This window comes from Mesoplodon densirostris, chromosome 2 (genome assembly GCF_025265405.1).
Source record: "Mesoplodon densirostris isolate mMesDen1 chromosome 2, mMesDen1 primary haplotype, whole genome shotgun sequence".
Taxonomy (NCBI): Eukaryota; Metazoa; Chordata; class Mammalia; order Artiodactyla; family Ziphiidae; genus Mesoplodon; species Mesoplodon densirostris.
This window is the reverse complement of record NC_082662.1, coordinates 135,913,726-135,935,634: the sequence shown is the minus strand read 5'-3', so window position 1 is coordinate 135,935,634 and position 21,909 is coordinate 135,913,726. Positions and strand designations below refer to the sequence as shown.

The following is a 21,909-nucleotide window of genomic DNA, read 5'->3' as shown; positions in this document are numbered from 1 at the left end:
CTTTCCGTGTCAGTTTAAAGATAGCTCTAGATCTGCACCGTCCAATATGGTACTAGAAGAAGAAAGTATGAAAACAGAATCTGAAATATCTCATTAATAATCTTTTATATTGATTATACAGTAATATTTTTGTTAGAGTGGGTTAAATAAAATATTCTAATACAATAGTTTCATATATCTTTTTGCTTTTTTTAATGTGGCTCCTAGGAAAATTTTAAATCTTATTTCTGTTGGACAGTGCTTATCTAGATCAGCATTTTTGATGTCTGCTTGATGATGGAGAAATTTTCTAAATCCAAAAGAAAAAAAAAGTCTACAGGAAAGAAAAAAGTCTATTGTTCAGTTGAGAAGTAATGGGTTTTTGGATTAACTTGAATGGTCTGAAAAACAGAAACCACCCTAGTTCTTGAGGAAGGTACAGTTGGTCCTCTGTATGAATGGATTCTGCATCCTCAGATGTAACCAACCAGGGATTGAAAATATTAAAAAGAAAATTCCAGAAAGTTCCAAAAACTTGAATTTGTGGCATGCCGGCAACTGTTTGCATAGCATTTACATTGTATTGACAACTATTTACATAGCATTTACATTGCATTAGGTATTAAAAGTAATCTAGAGATCATTTATAGTACATGGGACGATGTGTATAGGTTATGTGCAAATACTGTGCCATTTTATATAAGGGACTTAAATATCCATGGGTTTTGGTATCTGCAAACCTATTCGTCCTGGAACCAATTCCCTGTGGACAGAGGGATGACTGTACTTAATTTTCAAACACTTAACCATTGACCATTGTGTCGCTGTTGCTATTGCCAAGTCTGGAAACAGCCTTGGGCTGGAAACAACAATGAACTCCCCTCACTAAAGGGAGACTTAGGGAGTACTGACTAGACCTAACTGGAGTGGGGAAAGCACATGAACTTGAGTGGATTGGACTCACTGTGAACCTGCCAGGTGCACCCTGTTGGTGCTTCCATGACACATTGTGATGTGGGAGGGGACAGTCCTGTGCAGCATCAGTTTGGATGGTAGTCTGGTCACACGCAGGCAGAAACGGTTCTGCTTGATGTGCTCCTTCAGGGTGGGGTTGATGCGTTGTTACACCAACCAGGGAATTCTAAGACAAGGGAAACTGAGGCTTCAGTTGGTCTTGCTTTGTCCAGCCCATCTACAATCCAGTGTCCCCCTCTGCAAGTGGATTTGGTTACCACCAAGTGTCCCATTTGCTGCTTGCCGCCTCCTTTTTTGCAATTACCTCATCAGGTCTGATGCCATCTTTCCCTAAAAGCTCCCTCTGTCAGGCCCAGAGCTTGCCTCTGAGTGTTTACTCAATGTGTCTAAGGCATAATTGATTTGTGGGAAGTGTGTGCCTTGGAGCTTTTGGGTCTGCTCCTTTCTTTAAAATGGGTTTTAATAGAGATGATTGCCTGACCATGGGAAGCAGCGTTTAAGTACCTGTGGGTGGCTAATTGCTTTAGCTTAATTAGAACTTGAGGTGCTTTCTCATGTCGTGTAAAAGGATTTAAGACCTTTGCTTTTCTAGAACTATTTCAGCCTTAACATCTCCAGTTTTCTAGGCTGTGCTCGCAGCATTTTGTGAGCCTTAGGGCAGCAGTAAAAGACCAGATGCACCGTGCTCGTAGCACAATTTCTGTCTCTTAGAGGGCAAGATGAGACACCCTGTCAATCCAAATACTTCATTATATGCACTACAGAAAAGTTGCTATGGGTGGTCAGTTAGGAAATGGGCTCCATTTCATGAGCTCCCCAAAGGCTTTCAAATATGAGGAGACTTCCTTGCAGCTTTTTACCTGGAAGAAAAGAAAAGAAAGAAAACAGCTCTGGTGGCATATGAGGATAAGCTGTTTTTCCAAAACCATTCGCCTCTGGAGAGCATAATTTCCTGGCTATAGTCTCTAAGGAAAACCCAAAAAATAATTATCACCTCTTTTCTCTCCCCACCTTCTCAGAGCTTTGTGATGTTTCCATTTCTTTTTTTTTTTTAAAAAGTGTAATACGCAAGCAGTCACCTCTGCATTATGCAGCGAAGTATGATATTTAGGTAGGCAAGTCAGCTTAATAGTCACCCCATTTCCTGATCACTTGCTATTTGCCAGGTGCTGTGATAAGTACTCTACATACAACTACCGTTCGCAACAACTCTATGCCTTAGAGATTATTAAGTCCATCTTACAAGGAAATGGAAGCTCAGAGAAGTTAACTGCTTTCCCCAGAATACAGGGCTGGTAAGCAGGGCAGACAGGATTCGTGTCCAGAACTCCCAGAATTACAAGCCCTGCTCTCCCCACGGTGCCCACCTGTGGTGGCGTGGGCTGAGAACACAGACTCCAGCAGCCTGCCCTCACTGGCACACTCACACTTTGAAAATTCTCTCCATAAATTTGAACAAACTGGCAGTTTCTGCAGTGGAACGTGTTTGTACTCTTGCCTACTGTTGTTTCAAGAACAAGATTACGGTACAGACTCAGGGGACCAGGTGCTTCAGAAACCAACCATTTCTTCAGCAACCTGTCACTTACAGTTACAGCTCTTCCCCTTTCCGTGTGACAGCTGACAAATTCTGGTGCTAACAGCAGAGTTATTGCACTCTGTGTAATGTGGTGGTAATTATCCTTGTAAACTCACATTCCGAACAACCTTTGTTCAGGACAGCTGCTGATGTCTTATTAGACTTATGGGGTTCTCTTTTATCTTGCTTTGCCTGTATGTACATGTGCACGCTTGCATCCTTACTGCATGGTTCACGGGATTGGATAACCCCAGAAGTAGGATCTCGGGCAACAGAGAGCATTGACCGCAGCCTGCATTTATGCCAAGGGGTCAGTGCCACTCCCTCCCCGTCCCTCCGGCAGTCAGGCCAGCATTCCCGAAGGAGAGTAGAGAGACACAAAGCTGGTGGACTTTGAAGTACTGTTAACGTTGTGATTTTCTCCTCTTTGCATTGAATTTTATATGCATTGGTAATAGTATTCCTTGACTATTCTGTTGCCCTGTATTAACCATATTATAGATTATCCAGAAGCCTCTGTTGCTTCTCCTCTCTGTGCTCTGTTACTGAATATCTTATTATAACTTGGCTAATTCCCCAGAGGATGCCAGGAAGCTGGAAAACTAAATATTTTCAAGCTTGCCCAACTTCATCATTTCTGATTTAAACAAAGAAAACTGCAATAGGAAGAGGTGAAGCCTTGGCTAAAATGAGCATTTGTGATCATCTCTGGGTGTAGATGATCTATGGTGTCTCCAAATGCCTGGTTGTATGTCTGACTTCCACTCTGGGGTCTTGACCTGGGTCGGGAGCAAGCCAACCCTGCCCTGACCCTCCTGCCATCCTCGCGTGGGTCTTTGGTGATCTCCAGCAAGAGCTCACCCTGAGGTGTGGTGGGTGGATTCCCTCTTTTGCACATCTGGTCTGCCTGTGTGTTGGTGATGCTGAGAGAAACAGAGGGCCACTCTGGCCCTCAGTGTGTCACCTGGGAGAGGATGCCCCCACTCAGCAGGCACATACTCAGTGCCTCCCTTGATGGACTCTGATGGTCGGAGACTGGACCTGTGGGTGTCACTGCCAGGAGTCAGTGGTCTAGTGGTGGTCGGGGCTGTGAGTATGACAGAGATGGTGGCCCTGCTGCTTACCAGCCAGTGACTAAGGCTTGGAGGTGGAGCCTCCCCTGTGGGCTGAGCCTTGCCGGGGCCTTTGAGGGACCCCCTCCAAGGGGGAGGGATTGCTGGGGGTGGGGAAGAGTCCCTTTATCTGGGGGTATCCTTCTCAGGTTAGGGACATGACCCTGTCTGGGGGATACTCTCCAGGGAGAATTTGATGGTGAAGTGACAGTTCCCATTTTCTTTTTTTTTTTTTTTTTTTGCGGTATGCGGGCCTCTCACTGCTGTGGCCTCCCCCGTCGCGGAGCACAGGCTCCGGACGCGCAGGCTCCGGACGCGCAGGCTCAGCGGCCATGGCTCACGGGCCCAGCCGCTCCGCGGCATATGGGATCCTCCCAGACCGGGGCACGAACCCGTATCCCCTGCATCGGCAGGCGGACTCTCAACCACTTGCGCCACCAGGGAGGCCCAGTTCCCATTTTCTTAACACGGACTTTGTGCTTTTCCTGTTCTCTCCTCATAATGTCATTGCTGTCATCCTGTCATTATAATTAAGCCACATTTGTTTCCTTTCTCTCTGATAATGGCAGGAGGTCTAGACATCGTACTCCTATTCCAGACACTCTCCACCCCCCAGCACTGCACGACACCTGTCTCCTTGAATTTTTTTTTTCCTCCCCCATCTCAGCTCCTTAAATCCAGAGCAGAATGTCAGTGCTGAAGGGACCCTCGTGAGTATCTATTTAGTCCACAGCAGCCCCTCCTAATTCTTCTGCTGGGCCGGACCTCATCGTGATCTGTGCTTCAGTCAACTTCCCCTACTCCCTCCCCCGGGTGGGGGGCTGGGAGCTCTAAGAGAGTAACTGGGCTCAGCCCTAGGGTTTCCTTATATCACCTCCTTTCTTGGAGGGAAGGGACACTAGTAACCTGCACCCTGCACCTTTGACCCTACCACCTCACACCCATGCAGTGTGCTTTGTGGCCCCCTTTCAGCTTAGATGATTATTTGCAAGCTTTTCCCTGCCTCCTTCAGGATTTTGTTTAAACATTCTTATTTCTTTTCACTCACCTTTGCTGAATATGCCTTTTTGCATTATGCCAATATACTGTTTTTTTCCAATATACTGGGTTTTTTTCCATCTCCCTGGAGGCTGTAAAGATACTCTTAGGAGACTTCAAACACATAACAGACTCTTAATAAATATGTATGGTCTTGTTGAATCCAAACAATTGAGAAGGTTCTGGAGTTTTAGAAGTGGTATTCAGTGATACTGGCAAAACATCTTTATTAGTTAGGGTACAGGTTCTGTTACTGGACGGAGACACAGTAATAGTAGCATCAACAGGGTTTATGTTTCCTAAAAGCTTGGGGCTGGCCTGGCTGCTCTGCAGTCATCAGAGACCAGGTTCCTCTGCCGTCTTAAATACATGACTTCCGTATTGGTATCCCATATGGCTATTCCAGCTTTGGCTGTATGTTCTTTTTCCAGAAAACAGAAAGAAGGGGAAGGGGAAGGCTGGCCGAACTCTTTCCTTTTGAGAACAAGACTAGGAAGTTGTGCATATTGCCTTTGTTCATATCACATTGGCTGGCACTTGGTAACCTGGCCACACACCTAGCTGCAAAGGAGGCTGGGAAATGTAGTCTTCTTCTGGGTGGGCATGTATCCAGGTAGGAATACAGTAATATAGACAAGGAGAACAGTTAGTGAGGGATGACCAGCAGTGTGCCAAGCTTTCCTCCCTCTCCTCATCTCCCCTCAGTTGATACCAGCAAACATTAGCTCTCCATGACAGGCAGGCCCTGTTGGAGCTTCATCCCTGAATTGTTAGTTGAGAGATTTGGGTTCAAGTCCTAGATCTGCTCTCTGCTTTAGGTTGTACCCTTTCATTTCCTGTGGATTAGGGGTAAGAAGCTCTCCTGACCATCTCACCTAGTTGAAGTGAGAACTAAATGAGATAATGACGTAGGATAGCTCTTTGAAAAGTTGAAAATCTACATTCAGGTGTCGTGATTTTATTGTTGTTAATAGCAATTATTTCTTGCTCATCTTAGTTAAGTTTTTTCCTTCCTGTTCTTAGATAAAAAATAATGATTGCTGCTCCCTTCTCAGGAGCATGAGAATGCTGTTTAATTTCATTTTGGGTTTATGTTTATTTTGGGAAATGGGGCAGTGTCCAGAATGCTATGGCAGAAATAACTATTCATTTCTCATTTATTCTTAGAGTTTTTTTCCTAGCCAGCAAATCAGCTTATTTTTCTTTAGAACCTGATTTTTTAAAAAGTTCTGTCTGCCATTCTGCATTTCAGGTGGGTCTCCCCATCTTTAACACAACCTCAGGCTACTTTCTGTCCTCTGCATCCCTGCCGCCTCTCCTCCAGAAGACCGTCTCTGGTTACTCCCTCCTGGTTCTCAGCCCTTCATTGTCTCCATACTTTTAGGGCTGAAAGACCCTGCTTTGGGTTTACTTACTTGCACTTAGAGTCACACTGCTCTGTAAATATTCTTATGACTTCATAGTTATCTTTCTTGTCTCAAGTGTATTTCTGACTGGCTCCTGTGAAACTCTAGGCTCCCAGAGGGCAGGACCTGTGGGTCTCCCTGCCCTTCCACTCCTCCTTTGTGCCTGGACACATACTGTTGGAATGTGGGGAAGAGCACAGGCTTTAGAACTGGCCAGTTCTTTAGAACTCTACTTTTTAAAAAAAAAAATTTTAACTGAAGTATAGTTGCTTTACAATGTACCAGTCTCTGCTGTATAGCAAAGTGACTCAGTTATACACATATATAGATTATTTTTCTATTTTCTCTTCCATTATGGTTTATCACAGGATATTCAGTATAGTTCCCTGGGCTAAACATTAGAACCTTGTTGTTTATCCATCTATATGTAATAGTTTGCATCTACCAACCCTCCCAGTCCATCCCTCTCTCTCCCCCTCTCCCCCCTTGGCAACCACAAGTCTGTTCTCTATGTCTGGATTTGTTTCTGTTTTGTAGGTAGGTTCATTTGTGTCATATATTAGATTCCACACATAAGTGATAACATATGATATTTGTCTTTCTCTTTCTGACTTACTTCATTTAGTGTGATAATCTCTAGCTGCATAGAACTCTAATCTTGATTAATGCTTTGAACCTTGGCAGTTTCCTCCACTGAAAATGGAGATGCCAGCCCCTCCCTGATCATATTTTCAGTCTGAAAAAATGAAATGATGCCATGTACCTAGCACAGTGCTTCACACATTGGCTGTTCAAACAATGGTAGTTCTCTCCCTGGCCGCCCCCACCCCGTTCCCTCTCTCTCTCTCTCTTTTTTTTTTTTTTTTTTTTTTTTTTTTTGCGGTATGCGGGCCTCTCACTGTTGCGGCCTCTCCCGTTGCAGAACACAGGCTCCGGATGCGCAGCCTCAGCGGCCATGGCTCACGAGCCCAGCCGCTCCGCGGCATGTGGGATGTTCCCGGACTGGGGCACAAACCCGTGTCCCCTGCATCGGCAAGCGGACTCTCAACCACTGTGCCACCAGGGAAGCCCCCGTTCCCTCTCTTGTACTACATTTCTAGGACTCATCAAAGTATGATGCTTCTCAGTCACTTGTTAGTCCTTTGGGTGTGCTCTACTTTACACAGATTTGAACTTGCATAAGATATCAGGTGCATTGCAGTGTTTAATGTACAGGCCATTAAAATGTGTATATCTGGATGTGAGGTTCCCTAGATACAAAGCTTCTCAAAAAAAAAAAAAAAAAAAAATTGGCCTGACTGCAGAGCAAGTTAGGGGCAGCTCTTAAAGGAGGAGAAAGTCATTTGTGTGGTCAGGAAGCATCACTTTCCAGACCTGACTGGCAGGATTTTCACTGGGTGGGAAATGGTACCACATGGAGTGACAGTGCTCTCCCTGGAGGAGAGAAGGGACTAGAAACACTCATGTGCTGAGCACCAAGATATGCCGATGCCATGCTGGGAACTCTACTCAACAACCTCATACCTGGGCTTTATTATTCCTGTTTTGCAGGTAAGAAAACTGAGGTTCAGAAATGCAAAATAACTCATCTGAGGTCACAGTGTAAGAGGTGGCTGAACTGGGTTTTGAACCCAGTTGTATCTGACCTCAGGGTTTCACTTTGTTGCTTCCCTTGCTGATTTATGTTGGAATGTTGGGTAGGGTAAAGTGTTCTCTTCAGTGTGTGTGTTGTTGGGGGCAGGGAAAAGAGTTGGAGAAGGGGGCTGTGGAAGGATTGCCGAGAGGGCGTGCTTTCCCTGGAAGCCTTGTCTGTTATTGTAAATGATAATTATGATGACAAAAATATCTGACTGTGTGTTGTGGGAAGACACTGGATTACTTGTTCGTAGCTGGATTACTGCACTGGGCAGAAGTGTTTACAACAATAGTCTTAGATGTTAGGAAATTCTGACAGTGGGAAGCCAACTGGATGAGGGGTATAGTCTTTGACCTTTTGGATACCCATGTCATTTACAAAATCCTCTTTCTCTTTTCAAATGTAATTTTCATCCAAGTGAGAGCTATCCTGTGGAGATGTTGCTGTAGTCAAGTCTTTTGTTTCTATGTCTATTGTCTCCTTTGAATTTCTCAATACTCCATGGGACAGGTAGTATTCTGTTTTTTTTTTTTTTTTTGGATAAGGAAATTGTGGAGTAACTTGCCAAAGGTCACACAGCTAGTTAGAAGCAAAGCTGGGCTCAAGCCCGTGTCATCACTCCCAGCCCAGTGCTTTCCCTGCACTTCCAGATCACCATGGTAGCAGTTGGTGCTGGTAGCCATGGATCACAAGTTATGCCAGTAGACTGTGGCACCTGGCTCCTTTGTGGGATGTCCTCAGAGCTCGATGAGAAGGGGTGAAGGTGGATGAAGAGTGGTTTACCTCCATTCTATTTTCAGCAAGGAACTTGACTAATCAAGTTTCACACCTCTTCAGCTACTTTTTTTTTTTTTTTTGCGGTATGCGGGCTTCTCACTGTTGTGGCCTCCCCCGTTGCGGAGCACAGGCTCCGGACGCGCAGGCTCAGCGGCCATGGCTCACGGGCCCAGCCGCTCCGCGGCATATGGGATCCTCCCAGACCGGGGCACGAACCCGTATCCCCTGCATCGGCAGGCGGACTCTCAACCACTTGCGCCACCAGGGAGGCCCTTCAGCTACTTTTTATCCAGCCTTTATGGTGGCTCTCAAATGCTAGGCTGACAGCTACAGACAGCTAGGGCGAAATCATACAGAGGAGAAAATCATGTTCCTTTCCTTCTTTAAAATTGGTGAGGGGAGGGCTTCCCTGGTGGTGCAGTGGTTGGGAGTCCGCCTGCCGATGCAGGGGACACGGGTTCGTGCCCTGGTCCAGGAAGATCCCACATGCCGCGGAGTGGCTGGGTCCATGAGCCATGGCCACTGAGCCTGCACGTCCGGAGCCTGTGCTCCGCAACGGGAGAGGCCACAACAGTGAGAGGCCCGCGTACCACAAAAAAAAAAAAAAAGAAAATTGGTGAGGGGAGGAAAGTCCACCAGGGAAATATTTTCTAAAAAATACATGAATGAGTATGGTCCCTAAGAAGACAAACATTAGATTTACCTGCCAGTTTCCCAGAACCTCAATCAATCAAGTCTGAGTACCTCTTGATTTGGTTAACAAACTTTTCCTGAGTGTCTGCCATGTGCCGGGCATCATGAGTGCTGAGGATGGAGCACTGAACGAGAGAGATGTAAGCTCTGCCCTCATGGTGCTTATGATCTGCTGCAGGGGACCAGATCAGTAAATAAGAAATGGCTGTGACGTGAGATGAGTCTCTACTAAGGAAAGGACAGGTTGTTATGGAAACATGTGCAGGGGCCCCTCACACAGTCAGGGGTCAAGGAACGGGGTCAGGGAGTATAGACCCCATTTATTTGGGAAGAGCTCTGGGCCCGGCCCTTCCCAAGATTTTTCTCATTGCATCTTTTTTGCAGATGTCTCCCCAGTCAGACTTCAGCTGCCTGGGGTCGGGGACTGTGTGGGCCATTACCTGGTCCACAGTGGGCTCAGTAAGTATTGAATGAATGCAGTAAAGGAGTTAAAATAAGACATCATCCCTTCCTCAATTTGCTTGCAATCTAGTTTGGGAAATACTAATGCGAACAGGAGAAACCATGTGAAGTTGGAAAGCAGTGAATGTTCGTGGAATAAGTGGAGCCAATTTGTGCTTTCAGACTTCTGGGAGACAGTGATCATTTCTATAAAGTGGAGGTAAGAGGGGCATTAAGGAGATTTTACTTAGCCAGTGAATAATGGGCAGGATTCGTGTGACGTACAGGTGGAGAGGCAAGCATAGTGTTAATGATGATGTTAGTGAGCATATGCTATGTGTAGGACACGTTATACATATTCTTCATTAAGTCTCCTGACCCTGCTATGTCACAGGTGTTATTATTCCAGTATTACAGGTGAGGGAACTGAGGCTCGAAGAGTTCAATTATCTTCCCCTGGGTCAACCTTATTATGACTGGTAGAGTCAGAATTGAAGCCTAGGGGCTTCCCTGGTGGCGCAGTGGTTGAGAATCCGCCTGCCGATGCAGGGGACACGGGTTCATGCCCCGGTCTGGGAAGATCCCACATGCCGCAGAGCGGCTAGGCCCATGAGCCATGACCACTGAGCCTGAGCATCCGGAGCCTGTGCTCTGCAGCAGGAGAGGCCACAACGGTGAGAGGCCCGCGTACTGCAAAAAAAAAAAAAAAAAAAAAAAGAATTGAAGCCTAGATTTCCAATCCCAAGCTCATTGTCTGTCCACCAGTCTGCACTGCCACCCATGACCGTGGCTGTGGAGCGGAAGGCTGCAGGGAAAGCAGCACTTCCTGCCAAGTAGGACAGTGGAAAGAGAGGAAGGTAGGAAGGAAGGAAAGAAGGAAAGACGTGCTGATCTGAGAGGGGCTGAGTGCCCACTGTGTGCCTCCTGGCTTGTCAGCCTCTTAGATTCCTTCCTGTAGGAGGCTAGTGCTTGGTGACCACCTCCAACAGTCCATCCCATGCCAAGAGACAGGGATTGCAACAAGTAGCAGTAAGGCTAAGCTGCTGAAGTATTTGAACACCAGATCTCAATCTTTTAGTCTGTCATTTAGAAAAAAATCACTGGCTTGCAGATTTTATTTTTTTACTTGGAGGATACCACCAGTGATTTCCGCATTCTATCACTCAGACTAAAGGTGCCGCAGCCACGGTATTGGTCAGCTTGTCTCCATCAAAGACCGCCCCCTTTTCCTGGACAGCTCCCTTTTGAATGGATGCTACCAGAGAGGAGACTAGATAAGGAGGATGGTTTCTGAAAGCTAATCTTCATGGCCATCAAAACCTGTCAAGCTGCACGTGCAAAAGACATTAGGTCAGGAACATAATTTTGATTTCTCAAATCATTATGACAGAGGCAGTCCATGGGACCAAAAGAGATTAGCATGGGTACGAATCCTTGGTTCCACAACTTAATAGTCAAGTGAACAAGGTACTTAATTCCTGAGCCCATTTCTTCATTTGTAAAATGAGGATGATGTGCATTCACTGGCATAAATGAAAGTAAAGGGTCTTCCCTTTCATAATGTTTCCTTCTGGTGCTCAGCCTGGAGCCATAGATGGCAGGTTGGTTGATGGTGATGCCATTCTCCCAGCACCTTGAGTCTGCATGTTTTGCTTAACAGTTCAGCCAGGGACATTGGCTGGGATTTTAGAGGAGGAGGAGGAGGTGTTGTGTTCAAAGGTGGTAATGGAATTAGGGTAGCACAATGCATTGCATATGGAAGAGCTTGACAATGGTTTGTTGGTGGAACTAGACATCAAGACAAAAATATTCTGATGAGGATGCTGCAAAACGAGGAGCTGTCAGGGCTCACTCCATAAATCCTCACCTGATAGTGACTTTGCAAACTTGAAAAATGTTTCCACTTTCACTTTTCTCCATTGTGGTCCTCTGTGCATGTGTGAGAGAGAATAATTTTAGTTCTTGTCAGCTAGAGGTCTGGCTCTGAATCATAGCTACATGGTGATAAAAACCCACTGTCACCGCAAGAAAGCTTGGCAAGGAGAGAGGTCTTGGTAGGAAGAGCAAAATCAGAGCAGGAGGCTGAGAAAGAAAATCAAACCTGTGAAAAACTGCCAGTGAGTTCTGTAGAGCTGCAGTGCCCTACTTGTAGCACTAACTCCGTGCAGCAGGGTGACCCTTTGTTCCTCCTTAGGGATGGGAAGAAGGGCTGGGCTGGGCTGGAATGGGGGTGGCAAAGCTAGAGCAGGGAAGGGGGTTCCTCTTCCTGAACATAACTGCAGAACTGAGGGCCAGGCCCCCTTCTCCGAGCTCCCTGTGTTAGGGGTGAGGGAAACAGAATGCATCCATTGGAGAAACAGCAGAAACTCTAAAGGGTCCCTGCAAAGCAAGGCACAAATGCACAGCTTAACAGGGAACAGCAGGCTGACTGCAGCTCTGCAGAGACAGCACAAAGCAAGGGGAGCTCTCGGGCCATGGGATTACCTGTCAGGCCTGGCCTTGCCACAAAGCAAGCAGAAAGGCAGGGAAGAAGCAGAAGCCACAGGTTCTCCTCTGGCAGTCTTTTTGATTCCATTCCTCCTGAGAAACTCAGGTGTGTAATTACACTGAGCTGAGCTCACAGGCAGACACTGGAGGCCTTGGCTGGAACCCAGCATCTTAACACGTAGACGGGAGGCAGATTTCTGAGCACACGGTGGAATGTGTGATCTGGGCCTTTGGTCTTTGCTTCTCTCCCTCCACCACTCCCTCCCTCCCTCACTTCCACAAATATTTATTAACTCCCTACTGTGTGCCAATCACTTAGAAATGGTGAAGACATGTGGATAATCAGCCATCCTTTTTCTGTGATAATTAACCAGATCTCCAGTTATCTCGTGGGTACTTACAGAATTTTGGAATTGAGAAGGACCTCAGGTGTCATCAAGGTCACCTACCGGTTAGATCCTTGAATCTCTTGCCTGAAGTTTGAATGCCCCCAGGATGGGGCCATTCCACTTCCAGATAAGCTCAAGGGTGAGAATTTCCCTCTTATATAAAGCTAAAATTCCCTCCCTGCGGATTTCACCCCTTGTTCTTGGCTCTTTACTCCCGGGACTTTGTGGGAGAAATCTAGCTTTTCTTTTACACAACAGTGCTTCAAACACTGGAGAACTATTATGTCTGCCTTGAGGCTTCACCTCTTCAAGACGGATAAAACCAACTTCTTCTCTGTGGTTGTGAGAACTTTCTCCATCTAGATAATAATGATTTTTTGTGTCTCTCTTATGAGGACTAAACTCGGTTGTCTGCCTATAGTTTGACTAGAGCAGAACTGAGCGGGACCATTGCTTTCCTCATGTGAAACCACATTTATAGATTGAAAGAGCATCAGAACTAGAAGGGGTCTTAGAGACCATCTGTTCTAACAGCGTCATCATGCAGCTGAAAAGGTGAGGCCCTGAGAGAGGAGGTGACTCAACTAGTTAGTGACAGAGCAAGAAAAGGACTTAAGTCTCCAAAACCCCCAATCCTCCAAGGTTTGAGTACTTTCCATCACACCTCACTGCATCTCAACATCTCTTTAGCCTGCTCTTATTTCAAATTTGTATTTTTCACTACTACATGATACTGTTAATTAAAATTCACTGGCACCAGCTAGAAGTCCTAAGTTATTCCATAGGTTCTACTGTGAACTATGTTTCTACCATCTTCTGCTTTTCTAGTTGGCTTTTGGGGACCAAGTCCATGATCTGACATTTATCCAAGTGTGTCTCCCCATTTTCCTTGGCTGCACAAATCTGGGGATATAGTCATGGGACAGCGTCACTGTAGTAGGAACAAAACAACAATTTCTTTTTCTATCCCTTTTCAGCAAGATCATTAGAACCTAGCTTATGGTTTAAGAGGTATGAATGATGTCTCATGATCACTCAGGAGTGACTGTAGATACCTTCTGCTTCCACCTGGTACGTAGTACCCATTTGCCTTCCTTGGTCCCTCCTGTCACTTACGACACGGTTCCCCAGTTGCGACCTCCACCCTGCTGAGCTGTGGATCTTTTTCTCTGCCAAAGCGCTGATGTTACTCATTCCATGTCACCAGCAATGACATGCAGGAGCTCTGGACTTTGCTCCAGTGCGAGTGAAATGCCCTCCTCCCACCTGTGCTAATCTCTGGCACCAAGACAGAACAGGATCACAGTATGTTGCCAGTAATAGAACACTTTCATTTGTATTTAAATTTTTTTTTCTTTTAATTCCGGTTTCTTTTCTTAAACCCTGACTTGGATGCTCTTAGTTTGGGATAGAAGACACTGTGTATGCTGTCCTCTCTCTCTCTCCTGCTTTCTCGCAGAATCTCACCTTATCCCAAGTTCCTAGACGAAGCTTGTGCTTGGCAAGCATCTGTGTATGGAGAAACCACATTTCTACCATTCTTTGCTTTTACAATTGGCTTTTTGGACCCAACTCCATGACTACCAGTAGGGTGAACCCTTCCCCACTGGGGTACAACTTCTTGACGCTATAGGAGGGCCTTTGTTCCCTGACTGCTTGGAGGTCTTAACCATGGAAAACACTGTTAGTTCCCTGCACTGCTGTCATCTGAGCGGCTCCTGGAGCCTTGCATGTAAATTCCAGCCTTTATGCCCCCGTGTGCTTGGATGCAGCTTTGACCAAATTACAATTTTAGATTTATTTTTGATTGTCAGATATATGATTTGCAAATATTTTCTTTCATTCTGTGGGTTGCCTTTGCATCTTCTTGGTGGTGTCCTTTGCACAAAGTTTTTAATTTTATGAAGTCCAGTTTCTCTGATTTTTTTTCTTTTGCTGCTTGTGCTTTTGCCATGTTTAAGGATGGTGATCTTTAATCTACCCATTATTGGTAGATTATGGTTATGGTTATTATCTCCTTTGCCTCAAGTCATCCATGAATTTGATCGACATGTCATCAATTTGAGAGTGTTCTGAGCCATTTAATTATTCCTTCACGTTCTGTTGTGTAATAGCAGTACATACTCTGGTAACACTCCCTCCTCCCACTACTTCTGAAACATACAGGGAAGCTTCCTAAATCTATCAGAGAATCAGAGTGAATGTGCCAAAAGTGTTGAATTGATAGCAAGACGCAGCTCGTAAATTCACAACTTTATTATGGATAGGATACTTGGAAACACTGCTTTGTGAATTTCACCCACCGAATGTCTCTTTTTCCCGTTGGTAAAAGGAGACATGGGAAATGGTTCTGAAACTCCTTAATTTTTCTGGGATACGGCTGAAAGCTGGAACCGAGATGGTCACTGGGTGGAATGACAATCAACATTGCTCTCCAGGGGAGGCTCCTGAGCGTTACCTGAGTCTGGGAGCGGGCACGTGGTGTTGAACAGGGCTGTCTGACCTAGCAGCATCTTGTCATCGGGTGCCCTGACACCAGGTCTGCCACGATGCTCTGGCAGCCAAACCTGGCGGCTGCTCGCCCCGCCCCGTATTCAATCACAGACCCACTTCTCACAGTCAGCTTGGCCCTGGAGACTTGGCTGTTTCTAATCCCCAGGCTTAGAAGCTGAGCATGAGGCCTGGGGCAGGGAGGGGACTAGCATGAGGTCACATGCTGACCTTTCCACAGCCGGCCCAGCTGAAAATAGCACCTGAGAGGGACTTCCGTTTCCAGAAGTTCAGACCTGACTGTGCCTCTCTCGCCCACATTGCCCCTTTAGCCAGCTGCATCCCTGGGACCCTGAAACCAGCTGAGACAGAGAGAAATTGAGAGGAGTGTGCAGGTGAGGCTTGATTTGAGGGAAGTAAATGCTTACACTGGAGTTAGTAGATTTGATTCAGGGAGAATGAAAATAGGAATTCTAGTTCCCCACACTGATACACTGCTTTGCAGTAAACGGAGTGTATTGTATACATTATGCCACTTAATCCTCGTAGTAACACAGTTGAGAAAGTGAGGCTCGGAGTGGCTTACCGACTTTCTCCCATGACACAGCTACTGAGTGGAAGAACCAGAGCTTACATCAAAGTGTTCTGAGGTGTCCCCTGGGCACCCCACAGCTGCCCCTTTGGGAACCCCACTGAGAACAAGGAGCGGCTGGGCCAGTTCCACCTTGTTCTTTTTTCACTGAGATGAAAGACGTGAGCCTCACAAAGAGCTCTCTTGCTCGAAACTCTCAGTATGAACTGTTTATTATTAGCAGTAGTCTGAGTCCACTGGCCTCAGGGCCACATGTCAGGAACTGAAGACCGATTGACCGTAGAGGAGGACCAGTGCTCTGCTTTGGGGAGGGGTCTGTGTTGGCTGCTTGCACTGTGGTCAATATAGGGAGGACAATTGACCACAAGCCTCCAGTGCTCTGTGTCTGGAAGCTCAGTACCAGGATGTCTTGCTTTTCTATGTTTGGAACAGTCAGGATAATGACATTGCTAACGATGATATTAAGAGCTGTTCAGCTTTACTGAACACTTACTATAGACCAGTGTTTCTTAACTCCTAATGACTCATTTAAACCTCACAATGCTATGAGATGGGACTATTATCATCATTCCCATTTTACAGATATGAAAATAGAGGCACGGAAAGGTGGTAAGTTGTTTGCCTCAAATCAGCTGGGAAGTGGAGGAGCTGGGATTCACAGACTCCAACTGCAGGTACTCAGACCTACCCTGTGCCAGATCCTGGCGGTACAGGCAGCTTTCAGGGTGTGGCTCTTTCTTCCCTCTGTGCTGACTCTTTTCCCCTGCTTCTGCCTCTCTAAGGGGCTGAAGGTGTGGGGAGTCGTGAGGGAGGGCAAAGTGATGGAGACCCTCTGATGAAAATAGGCAATAGAGATGTTCTTCTCTTCTACTTGCGTTCCCTTAGCTGTTTACTCTCCGTGTGGCTTTGGGAAGTTCCCAAAGCCAAGGGTTATCTTCTGAGCTTCAGTTTCCTCATCTTCAAAATGGAGATGATAATGTCTACTTGGCAGGGTGGCTGTGAGGTGTAGATGTAATGTCTGTGAAATCCCTGAGAGGGGGCTTGACACAGAGTCAGTACCAAATAAATAGGGCTGGAGTTATTAATCACTGTTATTATTCCTCTTCCTCCTCCTCTGTGTCCCCAGCCCAGGTAGAGATGTGGGTATTGCCTAGTGAGCAAAAAGTTGTCTGACCCCAGGTCACTTTCAAAAAGGGTACAGAGGCCCATGAACTGAGAGAAGGTGGCCTGCCCCCATGCACCCTGGCTCCAGAGCCTTCTCCTCTTGTTGTGAAATGGCAGGCATTATTCACTTATTCATACCATTGGCCTTTGAAATAAATAAAAGTACCCCAAAGAGAATTTCTCCATAGTTTCCACTGAGTTTATCAACCCTCCCTCCCCAGCTATGAGTCCAGTAAAGATGGAGCCCTTGCATGGTGGGAATGGGGAGAGGGGAGGCCTGAGGAGAGAGGGTCATGGGACCAGCGGGGACAGAGCCTGAGAAGGATGCTGTCTTGCACGGCGTGGATGCTTCTGCGAGGTCACCACTTTGCAGGGCTTACTCAGCTGCTACTTTCCCCCTTTAATCAGGCTTTTTGCAAAGCAGTTATCTCATTATTTAAATAACCTCACATTCATAACTTAATGACCTTAATTATGCATATTAGTGCATATTAGTGAGAAAAGTACTTGACATGGCTTTGCTGTTGCCTGCTACATCCCCAGGTTCCTTAGAGGCCGTGAGCTGCGCTTATAGGTGCATGTTTCCAGGTACGTAAAGCGATCACAGAACAAGAGATCTACTGAAGGGCTACAGGCCTTTCCATGCTGACTGCAGCTCACTGTCCTCAGGCTGGGCATCTTGGCTGGCTGTCTCCCTCTTAGGGGTGGAGAGGAGGAGAGACAAACGTTGGTGATGGGCCCACTTCAATGTCTGCCCCCAAGAAGCAGTTCTCCTTTTCCGTGCCTCTATGATTTACCACCTGGAGACAGGAAAGTAACCCCCATCTCTCCCTTCCTGAGAGAGGCAGATACTTGGGGTAAATTTGAGATTTACTGTGTAACTTAGTTCAGAACTTTCCAGAGAGAACTTCAGTGGGAAAAACCTCAAGGGTTGGCTTGCGTATGTTACTCTAAACAGGAGGTAAACAGGGCCTTAATCTCTTGGTTATGGCATTCCGTTTTTTCTAAACTACTATTGAATGCCTACTGTGAGCAAAGACACAAATACCTAGGTATTTCCAGGTAACCAGATAGACTTTTCTTTACTCTCAGCCTGCATATCAATGACAATTTTTGCTATTTGCCGCTGTAATGAAATATACACTGCAGCTACCGTCTGTGCTTAGAGTGGGTGGTGGGAATATTGCTGAGCTATTCAAGGAAAGACAAATGCTTTTGCCTAATTGTGCTTCCGGAGGCTTGACATCGTCCTGTAGTGCTATCAGCCCTTCCTGAATCTTCCCAGAGAGGTTGCCGATTTACTGCCTGTGATTGACAAGGATATTTTATTCATTTGATTACTCAATCAAAAGATTGAGCAGCTAGAGGCTGAGAATAAATAAAACAATAAATAAAGTTGAAAAGAGATGACAGTAGAAGGGGAACAATTTAAATGCAGGCGAGAAGTCCCATGATTAGAGTTCTAAGGGAAGACATGCGTAGAGATTACCTAAACCCGTCTTAGGGCTGAAGGAGCAATGGATGTTTACTGTGACCTGAAGGCCAACTAGACTCAGCTGGGTGAAAAAAAAAGAGAGAGATGGGAGGGCAAGGAGGCCATCCAAAGAAGAGAGAGCATTTGAAGAGAATGAGATGCGTTCACATAGCTGAAATGTAGTGGGAAAGAGAGCAACTAGCAAGCATCAAGGCTCCAGCAGAAAGTAGGGGCTAATTTTAAAGGGCCTTAAGTGCTAAAGAACTTGCAGTTTAGACTGAGGGCAGGAGGGACTATCCAAAGATGTCCACTGGGGAATTTTACCACCAGAGAATGGATTGGAGGGCAATAAGACCAGAGGCAGAAATGACAGGATGTTTTTTTTTATTATTTCAGTGGAGAAATGTGGGTGATGTGAGCTAAGGCAGTGATAATGTGGAAGGAAGGAGATGGAGAGATTCCAAAAATATTAAGGAGCTGGGAAGTTCTTGGCCCTATCCCTGCCTGGGGCTGGAGACAGAGTGTGCCTCTGCACTGCTACTTGCTGTGGGCTTCCTTCCCAGCCAGGCAGGTAGATGCGACATTTTCACAATGCCCAAAAGCCACTTGCAGCCATATGGAGGGTCTGTGGGCGGCCGGGCAGCGACAGTGGGGAACAGCCAGCTGGCTGGCAGCGATGCTGGATGAGCACAGCTCCTGAAGCCAAAACTTCCCTCTCGGCATCCCTCCCCCTCCCCCCCGCCACCGTGTGCAAGGGCCCGGGGGTCACACAGGGGTGGAGAGACACCGTGGTCAACAGCACAGCAGCATCATTATTTGTTCTTTTTCCTGCAGTGCCCTTTGCTTGAGCTCCTCTGGGGCAAAACTGAAGAAATGCTCTGTCTTTACGGGATTATTTTACTAAAGAAACAATCGGTCCGATCCTAAGACTCACTCCCCAGCCCCTCACCACGTGTGGACCTTGCCCCTCCTGGTGAGGCCCAAACTGGTTCCTGTGCTCGTGGTTGATGTTTCCAAAGGGTCTGTTCGTCACAGTCTCCCCGGGGCCCTCCACCCCTCTGGGCCACCCACGTGTGCACCTTGGAAGGTGCCTAGCACCCTTGGGGAGGCCAGCCCTCAGCACTGGCTGAGAGGTGGCAGTGGTTGGAAAAGGGAAGGCTCGCCTCTGTCCTCCAAATGCCTGAGGTTGGGAGGTCTAAGTGCTTAGATCTATGCTCTTCTGAAATCACTACCCATTTGCTTTTCTTATTTGGAGCCCTAGGACTTTGCTGCAAGGTCTCAGGTCCTGGGGTCCAGGCTTATCCACACTTGTATTCCTCACCCACCGTGGCCCCCTCCTCCTGCCTGTGGGAATGACCACACTCATAACCTGTTGTGTCCCCAAGTGTTGCATTCCTTCCTTCTGGCTTTTTGCCTTTCTTTCTCACTGCTCTCTCTCATTCTCCTCTTCCTAAATGAGTCTGGGCCTTCGGTGCTTCCCCGGCAGCTTCGCTGGGTTGTGAAGGAGAGATTCTCGCTCCCTCCTCAGCCAGGTTTTGGGCCTGTGCTTTGCTCAGAGCTGAAGGCGGTGCCGGGGTAGTTGGCTGTGAGGTCAAAGACCCTCGGGGGTCATATCCTCTCACCTGGTGCCTGTCCCAGTGAGATCCAGATCCCAGCCTCTGAAACCAGGCAGGGCCCTGACCCTTTGTTAGTTGTGGAAGAAACTGCTTCAAGGAAGAAGACCCCTCCTTCCTGATCTCCTACATCCAACGCAGGGCTGGCTTCTGCCGACGTGGATAGAAGCACGGGGGAAGCAGTTTTTCTAAAACTCCTCATCTGCCCCTCCCACCCTACCCCACTCCAACCCTGATGCCCCAAACTGGCTTCCTTGAAGTTACTAGGAATAGAAGGGATTGTCTCTTCTAGGGTGAAGAGAAGGGGCAATGGAGTGGGGCCTGTGTGTTGCTACTCCTGTTAAGCTCAGCAGCTGTGGTGACAGGGCTTTGCAGCACTTTAAGGCCCAGGAACCCACGGTGAGAAGGACCAGTTAGATCTGTTACTCTGGCTTTGGCTGTGTCCATGCTGCAGCAGGCGCCCTCAGACCTGACCGTGAACTCCTAGACGGTGGAAACAGCAGCTCCGGAAGGCCTGGTGTGGCTCCCTGACCCTCTGGCTGCAAACAATCTACTCTCTGCCTTCCTCTGTGTTTCTTCCTTCCAGGACCTCGTTGGTGTTTGTCTTGGAGTTGGTCCTACCCCAATGCATAAGAAGTCACATGGCACCCTTCTCTCTGTGGATCAGGCTACGGGGAGAAGACCCTGGCCCTGAGGGCTTTGTTGCCTTCTCTGTACACGGGGCCATTGGTGCTATCAGCAGGGGCGACACAGGAAGCTTGTGTAATCGCCCTGTGATGTGCTCCTCTGAACTATAGTTGCATTGTAGTATCATTTTGTCTTTACCCGGCAGCATTGTTTCCAAGCCTCTAGGCATCAGTCAGGTTTTAAAACCCACACGGAGAGCTGTCTGTGGGATGGTACTTTCCTTTATTCTTCATTGATCACATGAATGTGTGGAGTTCTGAGTTCCAGGGCTGGGCCAGGCTGTGGGGATCCTGGTGATGAATCACTCTGAGGCCACCCTCAAGGAGCTTATCATCTGGTGGTTATTATTGAGAGTTATTTAACTCTCAAAGTGGGTGTGATAAATGCTGTAAAAAGGTCTCTGGAGAAAGGGCTACAAGAGTTTGGAGAACGAGAAATGACTTTCCGGAAGAAATAGCTCTTGTGGCTACGAGAGCAGGCCTGTGAGGACACCGCATTAATGGCAGGGAGCTTCTCAGAGGTTTGGCCTTATCATTACCGGGGAAGCAGGGATTTAGTCATGTACAATGCCGTGTTTGATGTGGATGTTGAAGAAGGCTCTGTATAATTTGGGTATGGGGACGTCTATCCATCTGGATGTACCATGGATCTTACGCAGCCAGACGGGGCAGAGTCAGGGGTCCTGCCTGCTTGGGAAGACCTCATTTAGTGGGCTTAGAAGACACTTAAACAAAACAACCAGCAAGTATGGGTAGCTCACAGACACGGAATGCCAGTTTATAGGACAGGTGGGTCTAGGTGGCCTGGGCTGCAATGATACAATGTATGAAGCTGCGTAGAAGAGGCAGGGAAAGGCCTCTTATTTTCTCACTTTGAGAAGAAGTGACATTCAGAGGCCAGGGATTCCAAGCCACAGGAGATGCGGTCCTGGCCCCAAGTAGCTCATCATTCAAGTGACTATTATCCCCTCACGTAAGACACATGCATGGGGCAACAGGTGCTGTATGAAACTGTTCTTCACCATCTCAGGGTCAGCAGGGTTGACCCGAACCTGCAAAGCCACTCTTCCTCCTGGTTTTCTTAATTCTCTTATTAGCACCACCATACCCCCAGATACCAAGCCCCTACCTCAGTCCCTGGCCTTTCCCCTCCCTTCCTGTGTCACTCCTCCCTGGAAAGCCTGTAGAGTCACCTCCACAAGAACTCAGTGTCCACCCACTCTGCTGATTCTCGTTACCACACCCCAATCCTGACCCCATCGTGGAAATACTGCAAGAGCCTCCTGATTTGACCTCCACTTCTTGCTTTTCCCTCTTCCACCCATCCTGCACGTGGTCACCCAACTCAGGCACCCTCTGCCGTGTGGAGGTTGAACCA

General features: G+C 47.1%; 1 protein-coding gene across 2 annotated transcripts in view; it reads left to right on the top strand.

Annotated features, from left to right (window-relative positions):
• KCNH1 (potassium voltage-gated channel subfamily H member 1) overlaps positions 1-21,909 on the top strand; it is a 420,384-nt gene that overhangs the window by 186,655 nt on the left and 211,820 nt on the right. The window lies entirely within an intron of this gene.